Source organism: Mytilus californianus, unplaced genomic scaffold (genome assembly GCF_021869535.1).
Source record: "Mytilus californianus isolate M0D057914Y unplaced genomic scaffold, xbMytCali1.0.p SCAF_7, whole genome shotgun sequence".
In the NCBI taxonomy this organism is placed as follows: Eukaryota; Metazoa; Mollusca; class Bivalvia; order Mytilida; family Mytilidae; genus Mytilus; species Mytilus californianus.
Genome location: NW_026262723.1, coordinates 38,931,784 through 38,955,222, shown reverse-complemented (window position 1 = coordinate 38,955,222; position 23,439 = coordinate 38,931,784). Strand labels below are relative to the sequence as shown.

The 23,439-nt window shown below is 30.8% G+C and overlaps 1 pseudogene; it reads right to left on the bottom strand.

The window, feature by feature from the left end:
* Nucleotides 1-2,149: 2,149 nt before the first annotated feature.
* LOC127707995 (general transcription factor IIH subunit 2-like) lies at nt 2,150-20,454 on the bottom strand (annotated as a pseudogene).
* Nucleotides 20,455-23,439: the final 2,985 nt, after the last annotated feature.

Below are 23,439 nucleotides of genomic sequence, written 5' to 3'. Positions count from 1 at the left end.
AAATAAATTATGGTCCACAAAATAACAGATACCCATTTAATAAGTTTATGAAATAAAAGCCTAGAAAGCAATATCAACAGTATCAGAAAAATATTTAAGAAACTAAGAAAGAAATTTAGGTAAAAATGTAGAAATCTTGTAAGCTAAGGAGAACTTTGTGTACCTTTTTTTGGATACAAACAACTATTCTAAATGAACGAGAAGGCGGAGAGGAACATTTTGATACCAAACTTACTTTAATTGTGTCAAAATATTTGAAAAATAATAAATTTATAGCTTATTTTCAAAGTTTTTTTTTATCAACTAGTAATTGAACTTTTCTTTAAAACAATAAACACAAGTTTTTGTTCACCATATCAATTTATTTCCAAAGATGTATGCATACGAAATGATATTCAAAAAGAATTTTAGAAGTGGATGACCAAATATAGTAGAAACCCATTGCTATTAGAACCTGCTAAATTTTGGTGAAATGTCACACTCCTGACATGAATACTTTAAATTACATTAAGTAAAGAGTAAACTCTTTTTTTCTTAAATTTTATGTTAGGTCTGATGAAGTACTGGTATATCTGGGACTATTATACTAGTTATATTCAGTAAAAAAGTAAGTTTCCTTTCTCTGTGTACCAGAATTATGGAAGTGAGTGTGGTATAAAATGTCACGAGTGTGACAACTGTGTTAAAATAAGAAAGTATCTTCTGGACAGCAGTATGCTATTAAATGCTGATTTTTTTCACCTATTTTTGTAGTATCTGTACCAAAGATAAGGAAAATATTTTAGTAGACTGCAATGTTAAACACAAAATAGCTACTCAGATCAATTTTTCATGTCAGGAGTGTGACACTTTTTAAGCACTTTGTTGTATACATCAAAATGCTACAATTCCTTATTCATGTGTAACTGCAACATAAAATTATAATGTGTTTGATTATAGATATGAAAAATACAATTTGTATTTGAAAAATTACATATTTGATATTTTTGTATAGTTAAAATCTAACTGCACACAAATATTTAATATTGGTGTTAAGCAAAACAAAAACACATATAACTATAGCCTATGCTTTAAATGATAAGACAATATAACTAGGCTCAGAACTATCAGCTCTTACAGCATTTTAATATTAATATTAAACATGCTTTTGTCATAGTATGGGTAGGTGTATTAAAATAATGTGATTGTCACACTCCTGATGCTGATGTGAAAGGAAACAAAAAAATCCAACTTTTCTCTACTTGTTAACAAATTGAACTTGGGTTTCAATTATTCCTCATAGATTATTACACTGGTAGCTAGTAAAACTTCATATTTGAAGATTATTTCCACACAAACTATCATATGATATGACAATAGCCTGCAATTGTCAATAATGAATACAAAGTCATGTGATTGAACATAAGTACAGTTAACATATAAAGAAGTAAGAAAATACATATCAAGATGGTTTTCTTTAGCCTGGTTTTATCAGAAAGGTTATTCAGCATCAATATGAATTTTGACCTACAAGATAAGCAATTTATCACCATTCCTATGCATTCTTTACCAATGAATTTCAAGAGTGTGACAATTGCACATGCATTGCTATTTTAACGAAAAACTTTAAATAATGCAGAATTTGACAAGAAAAAAAAGACAAAGTAACTGGAGAACTACTATGTCTAACTAAATGTAACAATTTCCAGCTAAATACTCTGATGTAACTTTTTAGAGCAGTTTTTAAATTTATATCAGTAAAATGTCTCAAATTTCTAATTAAAACAATTTACAGTTATACCATTTTGTATGCAAATAAAGTAAAATGCATATGAATTAATGTTATGTACATAAGATAACTAATAAACAATGTACTTTGACATTATATAATTTTAAAAAGTGTCTTTAAAACAATGTCACACTCTTGACATTAATAATTTGAAATTTTTTGCCAAAATTTATTTCACATTCTACTCAATTATTTTTGTATTCTTCTCTTTTGCATCAGAACTTATTGAAAAGACATGGAAATGTTCCTTCTAATGGCAAATTATAGTGGTACCCATTCAAACTCAAATGTGACACTCCTGTTCACACTACCCATATATCACTAGTATAGCTGTTACAATTGTACGTACCAGAGAATACATGAATTGAGACTAAAACTTGGTACAAATATAACAATTTATTTTTCAACAATAAAATTTTCGTAACTGAGGCATAAGTTCCTTCATATAAAACATTTTTGTATTTTATCAGATCATGCAAATTCAACAAAGTAACTTTATTAAATTAAGATTGTGCAATACAGATCCAGGATCTTGCAGACATGTGCATTATAATAGTCTGCAGTGCAAATATTCTGAACTTGTATTCTGTGTAAATTTTTTCATACATTTTGAATTTAAAAAAAAATAAATATCATATAGAAGTTTGTTGTAGTAGTAAAATGTCTACAGTAACACAGACTGATGACATGCATTGATCTTTAAACTCCAACAGAATACTGGGATGTCAAGGCCAACCAGTTCTTTAACAATTAATAATAACAGAACACTCTTTTTAAGTCAAATTGTAAAAATTATCAGTCCTGCATAATAATCCTCAAGAAGGTGGAAAATGGAGTGTTTACTCTTCTGCTTTATACGTCATCTTCGCAAGTTTGACCAAATTACATAGATTATGATTCTTCAAGTCATTTAATGCCCATAGAGTTAGCATGATTGAATGTTGCTTTCTTAACGTCCAGTTGCAAATGTTCGAGTGAAGTTGGCATTTTACTGCCTAGTGTTTTTTCTGTCAAATATTAAATGATCTTTGACATTTGTTGAGTGGCCCTTGAACTAGCACATCCTGGACATGAATGAAGTGTCTCATGAATAAATAAGTCATAGTCCACACAATAAATTTGTTGACATTTTTCACACATGTATACCTACAAGAATTTATAACAAAATATTAAATCATACGTCAAATGTAATATGAATTATTGGTATTTGTGAGAGGTTTTCAATCTTTTTTTGCTAAATTCAGTTGTGCTCACAAAATGTTTTTACATTCTATATAAAATTGTACAGTTCAACAATGTGTTGTCATTTTAATTGCACATTCAGAAAATTCTCTTTATAACAAAATATTTAAAGTTCATAGAGGAAAAACCATTTAACTTTAAGAAGGGGGGGGGGGGTTCCTAAAAATAATTCTGATTCCAAACTTTGAAGAAAAAAAATTTGGATCAGGGAGAATGAAAAAGATAATTCTGATTGAGAGTATATGCCATTAAATTTAATGTTAAGTTCTAAAATTTTTAGCGCACCTTGCAAAACAAATAAATGATTTGATGCATGAGGTACGAAAAAAATAAAACCATACTCCCATCACCCTCAAGGTTAAATGGTTGCTCCCTATGTATAACAAAGTAATTACCGGTAATGTTAGAACACATATTTAAGAATACTAATTAATATAAACATAATGAATCAATTGGGTAATAAAAATTATCTACTTACGGTTTGCTTCTTGAAGTCGACTCTAAACGAGAAAAGCATTCTACAAAATTAAAAAACTGAGTAAGTCTTGTTATTTAGGGCTATTCCATTAAAATGTATGTGGGAGGGTAGGAAGGGACTTTCAAAATATCCCTACAACCAAGAACCATTTTTCAGATAATTTTGCATAATGGTAATAGACGCATACTGAAAAGATACCCATGACCCACATTCAATAATTAAACTTCCCTTCCTACCCTCCCACATACATTTTAATGTAATAGCCCTTATGTAAAACTCATTTTATTGACTTTCTTGTTTGTTCATTTCAAACAAAAAAAAAGCTAATTTTACAGTTATTATAATGAGATCAATACAGGAATACTATTTTTTCCTTTATGGATCAAGACTAAATTATCTTATCTTTATGAAACAAGATACTTGTAATGAACTTCAATCTATAATGTACTTACATATTTCCATACTCTGTGTTCATGTCTGACGTTATTTCTTTAAAAGGTTCTAATGGGAACAAATGATGGTATGATCTGGCTAGGTGGGGAGCTGATACCAAGGTTAATCCAGAAATAAGCAAAATTGATAAAAAATATATCCTCTTCAAGTATACACTACTTTTGAGTAAACTTTTTTAATGAACTGAGTTAACAAATTATCAAAATTTCGTCCGCAATAGCTGAAATATTTTCTTTTTATCAATTTTGGGATTTTTATAGTAGAACTTTAAAGGAGTGGGGGCAATAAGGCCCTTATTTGGCCCAAATATTACTGCAAATTTAAAAGTTATCCTACATATTCTTAAATTTGTCCTAACTAGACTAAGGTACGAGGTATTCAGAAAATTAAAACAAATTTGACATTGATCGAGTAACCATGGAAACAAACCATGACGAAATTCTTATATTTTGTAAAATTTCTTGATTTTCCTTGTTTTTCATCAAATTTTAAGTATATTTTAGATTGGCAAAGTATGTGCGCATCCAAGAAACAACTTTATATTTGGTGAGATTATGTCAATAGTTATAAAAAAGCTTCTCTTAAATTATTTTGTTGTTTCTTAGTTGCGCATGATGTTTCCACAATGGCAATAACGATGGAAAGCTGCATAAATTCTGTATTTTTCGTCATTTTCATGAAAACGATACATATCATGACGTAATTGTGACGTCATCAGATAAAAAATCTTATGTTTTCATTTATATTTCTTGACTCTATGCATTTCCTAACATAATGTGCCAATTTGGTGTAGTTGTCAAACATTTTATTTTCTTGGGCCAAAACCGGGCCTTAATGCCCCTACTCCTTTCACCTTTAAGCATGTTTAGATTCCTCAAAAATTAGACAAACCAAATAAGCTTTGAATAATCTAATAAAACAATTATCTTACAAAATATTCTTTGGGGGTTTAAATGCTGTTATAAAAAATCAAAATTTACTTACTCAGCTAAAATCAAAGCTGCTTTTCACTATTTGAGGTGTAAGTGACACACTGTTTCAAATTAAAGAGTGATTTTTTGTTATTAATTTTTAAAAAAAAAGTTATAGACAACATTAACTGTGTAAGTCAGAAGCAAGAAGAAAACATACCACATGCTTTGCATTCCACAGGCAGTTCACAATATTTACTTTTACACTGTGGTCAAAAGTAACCACTCCTTCCAAATCCTTCATTAGTTTTACTGTCTAAATGGCTGAAAGAAAGAAAGAAAAATTGTATGAAAAAATAACAAATCCATCAAAATCCTTCATTAGTGTAACTGCTTTAATGGTTAATAGAATATATATAAATAAACAATTGGTCTAAAAATCTTATTAAATAATTGTTATAAAATACCATTTTGTTCTCTCGGAATATAGAAATAAACAACAATTGTCATTTGTTTTGATTTATATGTTATTTTATTGACTTTTGAAGATTTGATATTCATTTCAGCCATTGGCCTCAGTGAATATCATTATTTCAAAAGTCAATAAAACCACATATCAACCCCATCAAAATACAGTATAATTAAAATATACATTTATACATCTCAATCTATAGAAATCATTTAGACAAAAAATAGATGGAAAATGTGTCCATGGGACACAGATGATGCCCCTACTTGCATATAACTTTATAAAGGAGCATAACTCAAGAGCGTTAAAAGTGACGCCACCCAAATTTCGAACTTGATCTAAGTTTTGTGGTAATAAGCATTATGTATAAGTGTCCTATTTTGTATATTCTCTTCCAAAATTTTGTTTTTTCATAGGTTTTTCTTTGGCCTTTTTCAGAAATGCATCTCTTAATCATGAGAAATAAATGAATTGAAGTAAGGCATTGACGTATACAACTCATTCCTCAATAATCTTTTACTCACCACATACACATAGAAGGCATTTCTTCTTTGTCTTTAGATCTTCCTAACAGATGGTGAGGAAAACCTATAAGATAAAATGCTCCGCAGGGCGCAGCTTGATACGACCGCAGAGGTCGAACCCTGAACAGTTGGGGCAAGTATGGACACAACATTCAAGCTTGATACAGCTCTGAATTTGGATTGTGATTAAATATTTGACACAGCATAGGTTTCTGACACAGAATGAATGTGGTCTAAGAACTTAAAAATTTTAAATTGGACATTCACCTATTATGGTCCAATATCCAAAATCTAAATACATGGTTAGATTCAGCATATCAAAGAACCCCAAGAATTCAATTTTTGATGAAATCAAACAAATTTTAATTTTGGACCCTTTTGATCTCAATGTGGACAAAGTTGATAACGGGGCCCAAAAATCAAAAATCTAAATACATGGTTAGATTCAGCATATCAAAGAACCCCATATATTCAATTTTTGTTGAAATCAAACAAAGTTTAATTTTGGACCCCGATTTGGACCAACTTGAAAACTGGGCCCATAATCAAAAATCTAAACACATGTTTAGATTCAGCATATCAAAGAACCCTAAAAATTCAATTTTTGTTAAAATCAAACTAAGTTTAATTTTGGACCCTTTGGACCTTTATGTAGACCAATTTGAAAACGGAACCAAAAATTAAGAATCTAAATACACGGTTAGATTCGGCATATCAAAGAACCCCAAGAATTCAAATTTTGATGAAATCAAACAAATTTTAATTTTGGACCCTTTTGATCTCAATGTGGACAAAGTTGATAACGGGGCCCAAAAATCAAAAATCTAAATACATGGTTAGATTCAGCATATCAAAGAACCCCATATATTCAATTTTTGTTGAAATCAAACAAAGTTTAATTTTGGACCCCGATTTGGACCAACTTGAAAACTGGGCCCATAATCAAAAATCTAAACACATGTTTAGATTCAGCATATCAAAGAACCCTAAAAATTCAATTTTTGTTAAAATCAAACTAAGTTTAATTTTGGACCCTTTGGACCTTTATGTAGACCAATTTGAAAACGGAACCAAAAATTAAGAATCTAAATACACGGTTAGATTCGGCATATCAAAGAACCCCAATAATTCAATTTTTGTTGAAATCAAACAAAGTTTAATTTTGGACCCCAACTTGGACAAACTGGAAAACTGGGCCCATAATCAAAAATCTAAACACATGTTTAGATTCAGCATATCAAAGAACCCCAAGAATTCAATTTTTGTTGAAATCAAACAAAGTTTAATTTTGGACCCCAATTTGGACCAACTTGAAAACTGGGCCAAAAATTTAAAATCTAAATACATGTTTAGATCTAGCATATCAAAGAACCCCATATATTCAATTTTTGTTGAAATCAAACAAAGTTAAATTTTGGACCCCGATTTGGACCAACTTGAAAACTGGGCCCATAATCAAAAATCTAAATACATGGTTAGATTCAGCATATCAAAGAACCCCATATATTCAATTTTTGTTGAAATCAAATAAAGTTTAATTTTGGACCCCGATTTGGACCAACTTGAAAACTGGGCCCATAATCAAAAATCTAAATACATGGTTAGATTCAGCATATCAAAGAACCCCATATATTCAATTTTTGTTGAAATCAAACTAAGTTTAATTTTGGACCCTTTGGACCTTTATGTAGACCAATTTGAAAACGGAACCAAAAATTAAGAATCTAAATACACGGTTAGATTCGGCATATCACAGAACCCCAATAATTCAATTTTTGATGAAATCAAACAAAGTTAAATTTTGGACCCTTTGGACCTCAATGTGGACCAATTTAAAAACAGGGCCCAAAATCCAAAAACTTAATACATGGTTAGATTCAGCATATTAAAGAACCCCAAGAATTCAAGAATAAAACCCCATTGAAATTGATCAACAAATAAGCAATTTATACAAAGTATATTCTTTTGCACAATACTGTGCAATTGAATATTTCTTGCTATTGCGCAATACTGTACAATTAACAATTTCTTGCTATTGCGCAATATTGTGCTATTGGATATTTCTTGCTATTGCGCAATACTGTGCAATTGAAGATTTCTTGCTATTGCGCAATACTGTGCAATTGAAGATTTCTTGCTATTGTGCAATACTGTGCAATTGAAAATGTCTTGCTATTGCACAATACTTATTGTATAATAATTTGGTGTGTATTTCCTACCATATCATTATTATTTGCTTTTAAATATAAATCAGAAATAACCAACTTAAAATGGAAAATTTTAAAAGAAAAAAAAAAGGAAAAAAAGAAAAAAAAAGAAAACCCCCCCCCCCCCCCCCCCCAAATTTTTTGAACCCCCTTATGATTCATCACCCCCAAACTCAATCCCAGCCTTCCCTTTGTGGTATGGTATCTTGCAGTACAATTTCAGAGAGATCCATACAATTGAACACAAGTTATTGTCTGGAAACTAGAAAAATGCTTATTTTTGGCCCCTTTTTGGCCCCCAATTCCTAAACGTTTCGGGCAATTACCCCCAAACTCAATTCCAGCTTTCCCTTTGTGATATGGAACCTTGTAGTACAATTTAAGAAATATCCAAACACTTACACACAAGTAATTGTCATGAAACTAGAAATATGCTTGTTTTTTGCCCCTTTTTTGGCCCCTAATTCCTAAAATTTTGAGGCAATTACCCCCAAAATTAATTACAGCCTTCCCTATGTGATATGGAACCTTGTGGTACAATGTCAGAGAGATCCATACACTTACACACAAGTTATTGTCTGGAAGTTACAAAAATGCTTATTTTTTGCCCCTTTTTGGCCCCTAATTCCTTAACTGTTGGTACCATAACCCCCAAAATCAATCCCAACCTTCCTTTCGTGGTATTGAACCTTATGGTAAAATTTCATGGAGATCCATTAACTTAAACTAAAGTTAGAGTGCGAAAACCAATGTGTCTTCGGACGACGACGACGACGACGACAACGTCATACCAATATACGACCAAAAAATTTTTAATTTTTGCGGTCGTATAAAAAGGATCTGACTCAGTGATTTTAAATCCTACACCGATAGATATTTAAATAAAATGCTCTGCTGGGCGCAGCTTGATACGACCGCAGAGGTCGAACACCGAACAGTTGGGGCAAGTATGGACACAACATTCAAGCTTGATACAGCACTGAATTTGGATTGTGGTTAAATATTTGACACAGCATAGGTTTCTGACACAGAATGAATGTGGTCTAAAAACTGAAAAAATTTTAATTTACCTATTCAAACCATATCATTATTATTTGCTTTTATATATAAATCAGAAATAACCAATTTAAAATGGAAAATTTTAAAGAAAAAAAAAGGAAAAAAAATCCCCCCCCCCAATTTTTTGGACCCCCTTATGATTCATCACCCCCAAACTCAATCCCAGCCTTCCCTTTGTGGTATGGTACCTTGCAGTACAATTTCAGAGAGATCCATACACTTAAACACAAGTTATTGTCTGGACACTACAAAAATGCTTGTTTTTGGCCCCTTTTTGGTCCCAAATTTCTAAACATTTAGGGCAATTACCCCCAAACTCAAACCCAGCTTTCCCTTTGTGACATGGAACCTTGTAGTACAATTTCATAAAGATCCATACACTAACACACAAGTTATTGTCCTGAAACTAGAAAAATGCTTGTTTTTTGCCCCTTTTTGCCCCCTAATTCCTAAAATTTTGAGGCAATTACCCCCAAAATCCATCCCAGCCTTCCCTTTGTGGTATGATACCTTGCAGTACAATTTCAGAGAGATCCATATACTTGAACACAAGTTATTGTCTGGAAACTAGAAAAATGCTTATTTTTTGTCCCTTTTTGGCCCCTTATTCCTAAACTTTTTGGGCAATCGGGCAAATACCCCCAAACTCAATCCCAGCCTTCCCTTTGTGGTATGGTACCATCCAGTAGGTCCGAGTACACAGTTATTTCGTAGTGCATTTCTTTTAGACAATAAATGAAAATTAAAAAAATCCCACCTGCGCTTTCTCAATAATATTTTTACAGTGTGTTGTACTACTTTTGGGACAAATTATATCAAAATTATAGAAAACTTCATCGGCTCTAACTCAAAATATGGACAATTTTATGTTAAGGGGGTCTTCAAATCTTTTGACAGCTTCCGAAGTGCTAATTTTTAACATTTTTCAGCTGGACCAAATCACTACTTTACTTTAAAATTCATGACCCAAATTTTTTTACAGTGTCATTTCACCCCCCTACTTGCTATTTGAGTCATAAAACATGGAGAAATAAATTTGGAAGGGGTATAAAAAAAAATGGCAAGTAACACACTGTCCACACTAGGGACTACATTTGTGGACAACGAAAATCAAAGGACGATAACTGTGTACTCGGACCTAATAGGGTAGAAAAAGTTGACCAATCTTACTGAAACTTGGTATGACCAAAGCTTAATAAATTATAAGACTGCCTACAAAGTTTCATGGCAATAAGATATATATCATAGACAATATGACTAATTCTATATTCAACTTTGCGTGTTAAATGTAGACGTTAAAATTGAAAAATTTCAACTATCAACATTTGGGGCTTAAAAAATTTAAATATTGCAAAAAAATACTTTTGAAATGCCTTAATATATAAAATATTATGTATTAAAAGCAATTGAGTACTCATTTGATTTATCAGACTTATCGTAATTATTAAAAAGTCAAATTTATATGAGCCTGTGCCTAAAAATGGAGGTTTTCCAATGAAGGGGGGCCTTACATGAAGATGTAATATTTTCCAGCAATTTTAAATTTGTAAAGCTTTTTGGTTATAAATAATCCTTACATATATATTTAATGTACTTTAAATGGAAAGAAAACTCACAAATAACATATCATATTAGTTTAAAAGGGTCTTAGGCCAAGTAAGACTGAAAATAATTTAGGGTCAATTTAGGCCGTAGCACATATTTACATTTAAAAATGCATATTGAAGCTATAGGAAATAAAAATGTGTGTCTTTTCTATCATTTCTATACTCAGGTGACATGATACAATAAATCTGAGCACAAAAAGACTCTTGCATTCAACTTTTTTTGCTGACAGTATGGTCTGATACAAAGATTTTTCACTTTTTAGTGAAAAACATGCATGCAATTTTAGTCGCAACAAGCTTATATTTGAACCACTTGCTATCCTACAGAAGAAAAGAAAGATATTATGTGACATGAAACAGGTACAAAAGACATTGTTAAGTGCTTTTTATACAAATTTAGTGAGGTCTTTATTATGGACTTCAACTTTTATGTTCCAAGCTCCTCACATTTAACTTGATCCAAACAGGGCGTTAGACGAGGGTCATATATACAACACATTTTGTACATATTGTCTGAGATAATCTTCTTTTCTGTAGATTCAGAGTTCACAAATGAGTAATACAACTGGATTGAAGCATAGAAACACAAATATTGACACATAAAAACCTGTCAGATAGAAAGCCAGAATGCCACTTATGCATCAAAATTGAAAAAGCTATGAAATGCTTATTTTGACCATAATATGCCCAAATTGGTCATTTTTGCAGAAATTCTATCAAATAAAAGTTTAAATCCTTTAGTTTTATGCTATTTGACAAATTGACACCATCAAATCATTCAAGGAAGTTGCCAAAGTACAGATTCTATATTTCCTGATTTCACCTCTTAGGTCCGAGTACACAGTTATTTCGTAGTGCATTTCTTTTAGACAATAAATGAAAATTAAAAAAATCCCACCTGCGCTTTCTCAATAATATTTTTACAGTGTGTTGTACTACTTTTGGGACAAATTATATCAAAATTATAGAAAACTTCATCGGCTCTAACTCAAAATATGGACAATTTTATGTTAAGGGGGTCTTCAAATCTTTTGACAGCTTCCGAAGTGCTAATTTTTAACATTTTTCAGCTGGACCAAATCACTACTTTACTTTAAAATTCATGACCCAAATTTTTTTACAGTGTCATTTCACCCCCCTACTTGCTATTTGAGTCATAAAACATGGAGAAATAAATTTGGAAGGGGTATAAAAAAAAATGGCAAGTAACACACTGTCCACACTAGGGACTACATTTGTGGACAACGAAAATCAAAGGACGATAACTGTGTACTCGGACCAGTACAATTTCAGAGAGATCCATACACTTAAACACAAGTTATTGTCTGGAAACTACAAAAATGCTTATTTTTGGCCCCTTATTCCTAAACGTTTTGGGCAATTACCCCCAAACTCAATTCCAGCTTTCCCTTTGTGATATGGAACCTTGTAGTACAATTTCAGAACGATCCATACACTTACACACAAGTTATTGTCATGAAACTAGAAAAATGCTTGTTTTTTGCCCCTAATTCCTAAAATTTTGAGGCAATTACCCCCAAAATCAATCCCAGCATTCCCTTTGTGATATAGAACCTTGTGGTACAATGTCAGAGAGATCCATACACTAACACACAAGTTATGTCTTGAAGTTACAAAAATGCTTATTTTTGGCCCCTTTTTCCTTAACTGTTGGTACCATAACACCCAAAATCAATCCCAACCTTCCTTTTGTGGTATTGAACCTTATGGTAAAATTTCATAGAGATCCATTCACTTAAACTAAAGTTAGAGTGCGAAAACCAATGTGTCTTCGGACAATGACGACGACGCCAACGTCATACCAATATACGACCGCAAAATGTTTTTCCGGTCGTATAATTACTATAATAAATAAATAAAAAGGATCACTTTGAATGTGAAAGTATTTTTGCATCAAATTTTGAAGACTCTACTTAGAAAGTATTTTTGCAACCTTACTTTGCAGCCAACAATTTACAAATTGAAAGTATTTTTACAACCCATTTTGCAGACTCAGCAGTAAACCTAAGCATAAATCAGTACATTTAATAAACAGCTGCGCCATGAGTGCATGATACACCCATCGCCTTGTGTGTGAATTTTTATGCAATAATCATAAATAGTTTCTGACATACAGCTCGACATGCGAAAACCCCCCTTTTTTTACAAAAAACTCAATATCTCTAAAACAAAATTTTGAATCAAAACCAAAAAGTATATAGATCTAGAGATTAATATAACTATGAAGTGTGTAAAATTTTAGGCAATAATCATAATTCGTTTATGAGATACGGCGCGACATGTGAAAACCCCCCTTTAAAAAAAAAAAAAATCAATATCTCTAAAATAAAATTTTGAATCAAAACCAAAAATTATACAGATCTTGAGATTAATATAACTAAGAAGTGTGTTAAATTTTAAGCAATAATCATAAATCGTTTTTGAGATACGGCGCGACATGTGAAAAACCCCTCCCCCTTTTTTTACAAAATACTCAATAACTCAAAAATAAAATTTTGAATCATCACCAAAAAGAATACAGATCTTAAGATTAATATAACTAAGAAGTATGTAAAGTTTTAAGCAATAATCATAGATTGTTTTTGAGAAACAGCGCGACATGTGAAAAAAACACACACCTGTTTTAGTTACTAAGTCCCGTAACTCAAAAAGTTTTAATCTTATTTTCATCAAAAAGTATACAGATCGTTTGACCATCATAAGAAACAACTATATTAAGTTTCATGAAATTTGAATAAATAGTTCTCAAGTTACGGTGTGACATTTTTACGCCGGACAGACAGACGACATTTGTATACCATAATATGTCCCGTCAAAATTTTGACGGCATATAAAAAGTATATATAAAGTTTGGAAATTAAATTAATAGCTATAAATTACTTAAAACAAATGTTTCTAATAACAATGTCAAGCAGAAGTATTGCATTTACTTTTATTATACATACATTTAGATTAAAATTTTGTCACAGTTAGATTGTAATCTTTCGGTACTCTTCTGTGTTAATTTGTATTTTTCAACTTCATTGTAAAAATATAAAACTGTCTGTATGTCAAGTATTTACAAAAATCCTGTATAAATACTCAGTCAAAAAAGTTTAGCAACATATATTTTATTCATAACACTTTAAATAATAAATTTCCAAAGTTACAGAAATAAATTTTGATTATTTTTTTTTGTCAAAGGGAAAATTGCACCTTGTGGTTTATTTTTGTTGTAACAACATTCCATAAATTGTTATGTTTAAAGCATACTCTATTTTGAAATATAGATTTAAAATATGTGTTGCTGAACTTTTTTTGAACTCAGTTTACTTCTGATCAAACTCACCCATTCTTATTAAAGATGCCTCTGTATATGCCTGTAAAAATTACAATATATATCTTTATTGATTCATTCATGTTGGAATTTAATAGTTAAATACATACAGTCGATTCCGGTTATTTGTATAGCCTATTTGTCAGACAAAATTATGCAATTAAGCGAAGTATGCTTATATCCGAAATGCCAAATTACGGAGTCAAATAACATCAACAGTAAAAGAAATCCCTGAAGAAAGATGAACATCCATAATCAATTTACAACATATTGAATGTTGATTTATTCTAATAAAAGTTATATATCTAGTATCATACATGTTATTGTATTTTGTATTCTTTCAATAAAGTTTATAAACACATTTTGTTTTAGTTTATAAGCGTTCCGACGTTTCCTTTACCTGGGATACGAAAATTCTATGACCCGTATGTACAATGTCTCAATTTTACATTGTTACGCTTTGATTAAAATAAACTGTTTAACAACACTACACAGTTTATAATCATTTTTAAAAATAAATGTGTACTGAACTGCCTTTGATATGCAGTATTTACCGCTTGCACAGTGATGTAACACTGTTTCTTTAACCTCGTTAGTTTCGTATATGCAAAGCAGTGAACAGGTAATGGGGCCCTGTACGGGTTATTTGCTGAACACTTTTAAAAAAATACTAAAAATAAATGATTGATGTATTAAATTCTTCAACCATATATAAATGCCCTGTAATATTTAAAGTAAATGCAGATCACCCCAAGCCGAATTACGAGAGTACACATTGGATAATGATCGATAATTAGCAGGCGTTATTGTTTTTAAATTCACCCCAAATGTTATCTATGGTCAATGTTTGAAAATCCAATCAATAATTAATACCTTTTGAGATAGAATGGTTGTGTTTTTACAACAATTACCTGTTTGACATTTTTATGACCTCGAGGCTTACAATAGAACATGGGAAACTTTACCTGTGTACACATCGAGGCTTATTTTATAATCAAATTCCATCATATAAACACGAAAGAAACTGTTTTAAAACTTTATTTAAATAACACAAAAGTGAATATGAAATAATAACGAAAATAAAGATGCATTCAAGAAAAATATACTCACCAAATTGCCGTTTCCGGTAAAAAATATTGTAAGTTTTAACTAAGCATATCTAGCTGGGGATTATTTTCTATGCAATTAACCGAAAGGCCACTTGTAGAGCTATGCCTATAACCGGACAAATTTAACATTAGATGAATGGGAAATGGTTTTGTGCAGGAGAAAATTATGCAATTAACCGAATTATGCTATTAAGCGGTATGCAATTAAGTGGAGTTGACTGTATATACAAAATTGGTTTCATTATAAATTTTAACATTTTAAGAAGCACTGAAATAAGCTTGTCAATCTTTTACTGAAATCCTATGACATTTACATTCATATAAAAGTACCAATTTCTATTTGTTTGAAGGGTATACAGAATTTAACATAGTTTAAAAAAGAGTTATATTAAAATTCACTGACAAAAAGGAAACAAACAAGCATATATCGACTATTTATAGTCGTGTATCCTGCCTCTATAATACCCTTACACATTGTTTGGACATTTTTGGTTGAGCAATGTTAAAGTCCAGGAAAATTTGGTTAAGCACTGTTAATTCCAGATATTATTGGTGAAGCACAATTAAAGTCTAGTTTTTTTTGGTTAAGCACTGTTAAAGTCCAGGCATTTTTGGTTAAGCACTGTTAAAGTCCAGGCATATTTGGTTAAGCACTGTTAAGTCCAGACATTTTTGGTTATGCACTGTTAAAGTCCAGGCATATTTGGTTAAGCACTGTTAAGTCCAGACATTTTTGGTTAAGCACTGTTAAAGTCCAGGCATATTTGGTTAAGCACTGTTAAGTCCAGACATTTTTGGTTAAGCACTGTTAAAGTCCAGGCATATTTGGTTAAGCACTGTTAAGTCCAGACATTTTTGGTTATGCACTGTTAAAGTCCAGATATTTTTGGTTAAGCACTGTTCAAGTCAAGATATTTTTGGTTAAGCACTGTTAAAGTGCAGGAATATTTGGTTGAGCACTGTTAAAAATTCAGACTTTTCTGGTTAAGCACTATTAAAGTTCAGACTTTTTTGGTTGAGCACTGTTAAAGTTCAGACTTTTCTGGTTAAGCACTGTAAAAGTTCAGACTTTTTTGGTTGAGCACTGTTAAAGTTCAGACTTTTCTGGTTAAGCACTGTTAAAGTTTAGACTTTTTTTTGGTTAAGCACTGTTAAAGTTCAGACTTTTTTGGTTAAAGACTGTTAGTTCAGATTTTTTTTTGGTTAAGCATTGTAAAAGTCCAGTTTTTTTTTTGTAAGCACTGTTAAAGTTCAGACTTTTTAGGTTAAAGACTGTTACAGATATTTTTGGTTAAGCACTGTTAAGTCCAGACATTTTTAGTTAAGCACTGTTAAAGTCCAGGTACATGTATATTTATTTAAGCACTGTTAAAGTTCCGACATTTTTGGCTTAGTATCATTAAAGTCAAGAACACCTCCTAATATAGTCTATGTAAAATATTTTTAAAAATAAAATAATTTTACCTACTTATCTTTCCTATATCGTTCTGCCAGGAGACGAGAAAACAAGTATATATTTTTTGTTTTTGCCCTAATCAATTATATAAAATGTCAACATCAACCTGGCAGATATATAATCTAATCTAAAAGTGCTTACTGTAGCTGGTGGAGGATCTATATGTTGTAGCAGTAAGTCCTTGAAATGATTTTCATCTAGTATAACATTATAAAGACCTGTAAAATGCAAAATCATATCAATTCTACTATAATATAAGTACTGTGGATTCATTATTATTATTCATCAGATATCAATTTTGGGGGATTTCATGGGTATTGGCAATCCACAAATTAAAATTTTTCCTACAATGTACAAATTTTATGTATACATACATAATCTGGCGACACCATGAAAATAATATTTTTCCCCAATCAACAAAAATTGGTACCTATAAAAATAAATGAATCCACAGTAGTAATTATTTGTTTAGCAAAAATATATAATAAAAGTATTCGAGTAAGTAATTTAATAAAACATGCTTAAATTCAATAAGAATTAATTATTAGTCAAGATGTAACTTCTGAATATTTTTATTTTATTGGCTTTTATCTATTTTATATTTACTCTTTAAAAGGAATACATTTATAAAGACAGAATTTTAAACTATAAAAAAAAATGTTGCATATACATGTTTTGACCAATTGATGTTTTAGCTTTAATTAACTGAGTAAAATTAGTTCTCTTTTTTTTTTTTTGGCAATATTAAACAGTGACAATGTTTAAATAAATGCACCTACCATTAGTATCCATACAAAGCTTTTTACAGACCCTGATTTCTGCAGCAAGACCAATCACAGAACATCTGATATTTGTATCTTTCATTGTCTGTAACAAATCAATTTAATGAACAGAGATAAGTTAAAGTAATATTAATTGGAAATTCCTAAAAGGAAAACCCAGCAGATATGTCTACACAGGTAGAATATTGTGAAATATATTCTAGAAACTACAATTAAACTTTCTGAGGACAAACAACAACAATAAAACAAAACAAATCTAGGATATAACAGGCTAGGATTAGAAAATCTACTATTTTTAAATTAAGGATTATACTGGAAGCTACAGCTTGAAGTAATAGTTCCAGAGCTCCAAATGCACGAGTTACACCAAAAGTTGTTATATTTCTGCCTATCACTTAAACCCTTTTAATATCAAACACTCCTAATTGCATTTTTTCTTTGATATTTGAGTTGACTGAACATGCCTTAATTTTGTAATCACACCGATCTTTAACTAAATAAGATTTACATTCCTCTTATGAAAATTTTGTACAGGTAGGATCTTTGCTATTATCTTAACTGGGCCCCAAAAATTGTTACTGACATACTGACTGTCATACAGACATCAGTATTATAATACTTTGTGAGTACAATGTTGTGATGGGAAGAATCTACAGCTAGATGAAATCAAAATATTGTCTTATAAATAAAATTAAAAAACATATTGAGAAAAGGTAAAAATATAAAGACAGAATCATTTACCTGAATGGTTTCCATAACATTACGAGGATCACATGTTGTCAAACTTCCAAAAATTATCAAAACTTCACGACTAGCATGACCTGGCATAATTCTGAAATTGAGATCATAAATGCAAATGTAAAAACAGTTAATTTTACTATGGAAAACTTCACATTGGCATTCAGACATGTGCATTGTTCAACTGCTAATTCAATTTTATGAGAATCATGATTTCCAGTGCTTATTTTGTGTGCTCTATTCTTTTTTTTTCAAGTTTCCAAAACACAATAGATTATTATTTTGACTGTATTGTAAAAGATGTTTTCTAATTTGAAGTGTTTGACATAGTAATATACATTGACATTGTTCTCAACAACAGACAACTAGGACTAGGGTAGCTACAATATGTTTAAATAGAAAAAAACACAATTTACAAAAAAACCTTTTTTATACCAACCATTTTAGTTTTGAGGTAAGTAAATCCAGAAGTATTATTTTTGATTTATTGATTGTTAATAGCTAAACACACAGTGGCAAATATTTCATGCATATTCAGGACAATTTTGAAAACTTTCTCGTTATTGTATTTTATATTTTCTAGAAAATGACAATATACAGAATATCTGTTGCTTACTGTGGAGGTATAACATACAAACCTCAAAGTATTCCTGGCAAGTTCTAAAGAGTTTGTAAAGAAGGTTCTCCCTGACACGTAGATTTTACTAAAGACTGTAAGGTGGATACCTGTCTTCTGGGGTTACCTGGATTATAAGAAAAACATTTTAATAAGCCAGGTAATTTAACATCAGTACCTAACAAGAATATGTGTCCATAGGACATCCCTAACCTGCTTGCACTATCACATTTCCATGTCCAGTGAACTACCAAATCTGGGTCAAAATCGTTATCTAGCATATGTTTAATAAACTTCACATTAAAATTAACATGTGTACTGTTTCATGTTGATTTGATCACAATTTTTGGGTATGTAACTTGATAATAAAATTTAACCAAATACAGACTGGTTTGTTTAATTGTGTGTTACATATTTGTTATTCGTTCAATTTTTTGTACATAAATTAGGCCGTTAGTTTTCTCGTTTGAATTGATTTACGTTGTCATTTTGGGGCCTTTTATAGCTGACTGTGCGATGTGGGCTTTGCTCATTGTTGAAGGCCGTACAGTGACCTATAGTTGTTAATTTCTGTGTCGTTTGGTCTCTTGTGGAGAGTTTTCTCATTGGCAATCATACCACATCTTCTTTTTTATATGGATCATTATATAAACTGACGGATGAATGGATGGACATATGCAAAGACTCAAAAACATAACGCTCCCTTACTTACTGTAGCCTTGACATAAAATGTGTCTATGTTAAAATGATAATCTTCATTTTTATCCTTTAGGAATAATGACAGGAGTTAATAACTTACCTCCAAGTTCAGCTATTTTCTCTGCTCGTTTGTTTCTTGTCCCAATCATTCCAAGCTGACCGATAGGATTCTGGTCAAAGTATTCCTCAACAAAATGTTCAAGAAGCTAAAAATAATTATTTGAAATAAAATCTGTATTTTGAATGATTAACATATACACATTTGAAAATTTCATTATTTAAGTTACCATTTATTGTTAGTGGATAATTTTAAAAGTAACGGGTTCATCTTCCTTCCCAGTGTTTTGTCATTCTGTAGAATTTTACCTATCAGGACAAAAAAAAATTTAAAAAAATATACCAAACTCCAAATTAAATTGAAATAGGGGAAGTCAGTAAAAACTGACAAAATCAAACTTTTTCAACTAACTGATGTGTGAAAAACATGTCATATTCCTGACTTGGTACAAGCATTTTTTTCTGAAGAAAAAGGTGGGTTAAACCTGGTCTTATGACAATTTAGAGCTTGACCCTTTGCATAGACTGTCTATTATTGAAGACTGTATGGCTGTATGTTGTCCTGTAGATGTATTTTTGTTATTTTGTCATTGGGTTGATGTCACATTGACATATACCCTATATGTTCTTTTATTCATATTGAAGTTTTTCTTCAATACCTTTCACTCATTGACAAAAGCATACTGCTACATTCATTAGGTTAGCTCAGTTTGTAAATTGTAATAGTGCAGATAATCCCAGCATTCAAATTACTGTGAGAGAACAATGGTTCAGGACTGTAATTAAAGAGTTCTTAAAAGACATACCTTCAGAGTTGAAATCAATCTTGTTGGTTTCAGATCTTGATCTTGCATTGCTTCTGACATGTCCAATATCAAAAATAAATGTCTCATCTGAAATTAATATATAGGATAAATTCATTTCAATGAATTTTACTATAAGTAGGAACAGGTTTTGAAATTTTTCTCTGATATCTTTTACTCATATAGTCAAACATAACAAGATACTCAAGCATTTCTTAAGTAATTTGTATGTGAGGGCCTCAGGTAAGATTAGTTTATTGTTACTAACTGAGTTTACCCTCTTTAAATAAAGAATTTATTATATTATTATTATTATTATTATTAATTTCCTTTGATACTGTACTCAAACATATACATTTTAAATTTCTCAATAGCATGCAGAATTTAACTTTATTTGGTACACTATACATTGTATATCCCCCACACTTTTGTTCTTTTTGTTGTCATCTGAGGGTTGTTGATCTGACGATGTCCTATTGTTAAAGGTAAAATTGAAATTTCCACCATGGAATGTTGCATTTGTGAAAAGACCACTCATTGCGGGATGTAAGTTCGAAAAATTAAAATTTCCTTTGTAAATTGACTGTTTACTGTTGTTACTAACAGTTGATTGAGTCTGTGTTGATGTTATTGTCTCTAATACTGGTGAGGTATTTTCTTTATTATCTGATTTGGTAACTGTAGGATGCTCTAATTCTGAGACGGGTCTAAATCACTCACCTGCTGATACGGCACCTGCTGATTTTGCACCATTAACCTGCCAATTTTGCCCCTATGTAGAACAACTAAAGTTGCTTCCCTTTGTACATTAACCGATTTTAAATTGAAAATTAATGTCATGTTACTTTATTAATTAAGATAAGATAAATAACAGCTAGAAATTAATTATGTAAAATCGCAGGAAAGTATAACTTAAATGGTTTGTATAATTTTGAACACACTGTTGAACATTTTGACTTTTTTTATAGTTCATAATAAGAATACATCAACGATTTGTATAGTCGTACTATACAAATCCTTGAATACATATATTTAATTTGGAAAACAATAATTTATTAATCTTGCAAAATTAAAAAAAAATATAGTGAAATGAAATTATTTAAACTTATACATGTAGCAGGAAAATAACTTATATGACTGTTAGTTTATTTTTTTCTTAGAATATTATTGTTTGGACACCACTAATAGAAGTTAAGCATACAATTAATATAATTTCACAATGATTTTATGATTAATGCAAAACGATATATTTCAGTAATTTACCAGGGGTAAAAAGGGGGAGGTAGTTATTCTGAAATTTGACTACGTTTATGATGATCATGATTATCATGATAAATGTAGGGTATCCTTATACTTTCAATGTAATCATGGTGTAAATGTATTTTATAATTTGTATAAATACATACAATTTTATTACTTATTTTAATCACATATATTTTGATAGAGGTACCTACGGAAGCGTATATCGGTCAAGCGTTATTAGTGATTTCGATGTAAACTTGTGTTATTTTACGATAATTAATGCCTTAAAAGATGAAAATATAGGAATATTATATAACAAATATGTCGTTATTAATTATAGTGTTGCTTTAGTTTTCTTTTGGTGTTACTTTATAATATTAAACAAATTTAATTAAACTGTTGATATTATTATAATTGTAAACTTGTGTTATTCTATGAGAATTAATGCTTTATAAGATGATAATATTGGACTTTTATAAAACGATTATGCCATTATTAATTATAATGTTGCTTTAGTTTTCATTGGGTATTACTTATAATATTAAAAACAATTTAATCGGGGGCGTAGCTACCTTGTTAATGAAGTGGAATCGCAAACTGAAGAGCGAGGGATATGGGGGCTGCCTAAGGCCCCCAGTTGGTCCAGGGCCGTTAAAAGTCCTGGTAGGGGGCAGAGGACGAAGTCACCTGGAAGCTCCGCATATATAGCGTTTCAAAACAATCACAACCGTATTAAAATTTGTAGTTTTGATGTGGTTTTTTTTGGTCAGTTATTTGTTTAACTACGACATATACGAGTCGAATGAAGACTAAAATTGTTATGTGCGTTTTTTGTTCGCCGCGAGAGCTTTTAAAATCACGGAGATTTGTTCCATATATTAGTATTTGTATTGATGAAAGTAGATATAAAAATAAGGAGATGTGGTATGATTGCCAATGAGACAACTCTCCAGAAGAGACCAAATGACACAGAAATTATTAACTATATGTCACCGTACGGCCTTCAACAATAAGTACAACCCATACATAACAAAGTGGCATCAGTTGTTTTCCATTCGTTAGATGTGTTTGAGCATTTAATTTTACCATTTTATAAAGGACTTTCCGTTCTGAATTTCCCTTTGAGTTCGGAATTTTTGTTATTTTACTTTTTCAGTTGGAAGATAAGAAGTAGGAAGGGAACTGACAGGTAAAAAATTCATGAAGCTTGCTACTTAATATTAGATTTCTGCCGGAAATAGTTTCTGAGAAAATGCCATCAAAACTTCCATATGTACGAAAATAAAAAGAGTTGGGTAAACAGGAAGTAGGAAACTGAGTAGTATTTTGCTGTGATGAATAGTTGCTGAGAAAAATGTTGTTACGGACGGACGCACGGACAGATACACATGCAGTTACCCGTATACCCCGTACTCTGTTGGGCAAGGAATGGGAGGATAAAAAAAGTCATTCACAATAAGTGCATTATGTTGGAACCAAACTAGCCATTTTTACAGGTGGTGGCCACAGATTGCACGACTAATCTATTAACGAAGAAAACACATTCTGTATATATTTTTTTAAATTCTTTATAATTTTAAATTTCGCTTCCCGATCACTGCGTCCATCTTTGAGTTTTTCTGTTCTGTAGTAATCGTAACTTCCTAACTATGCGTATTTTTACTAATTTAACTATGTATAACTTTTAAAATGTGTTAATGTATTGTGCATTACTACATATATTTCTTAATAAGAATATAAAGATGAGATTTTAGCGTCTAGTTGACGATAACCAGGAATAAATAAAAGATTTTTGTAACAATTATAATAATATCGACAGTTAAATTAAATTGTTTTTAATATTATAAAGTAATACCCAATGAAAACTAAAGCAGCATGGCAT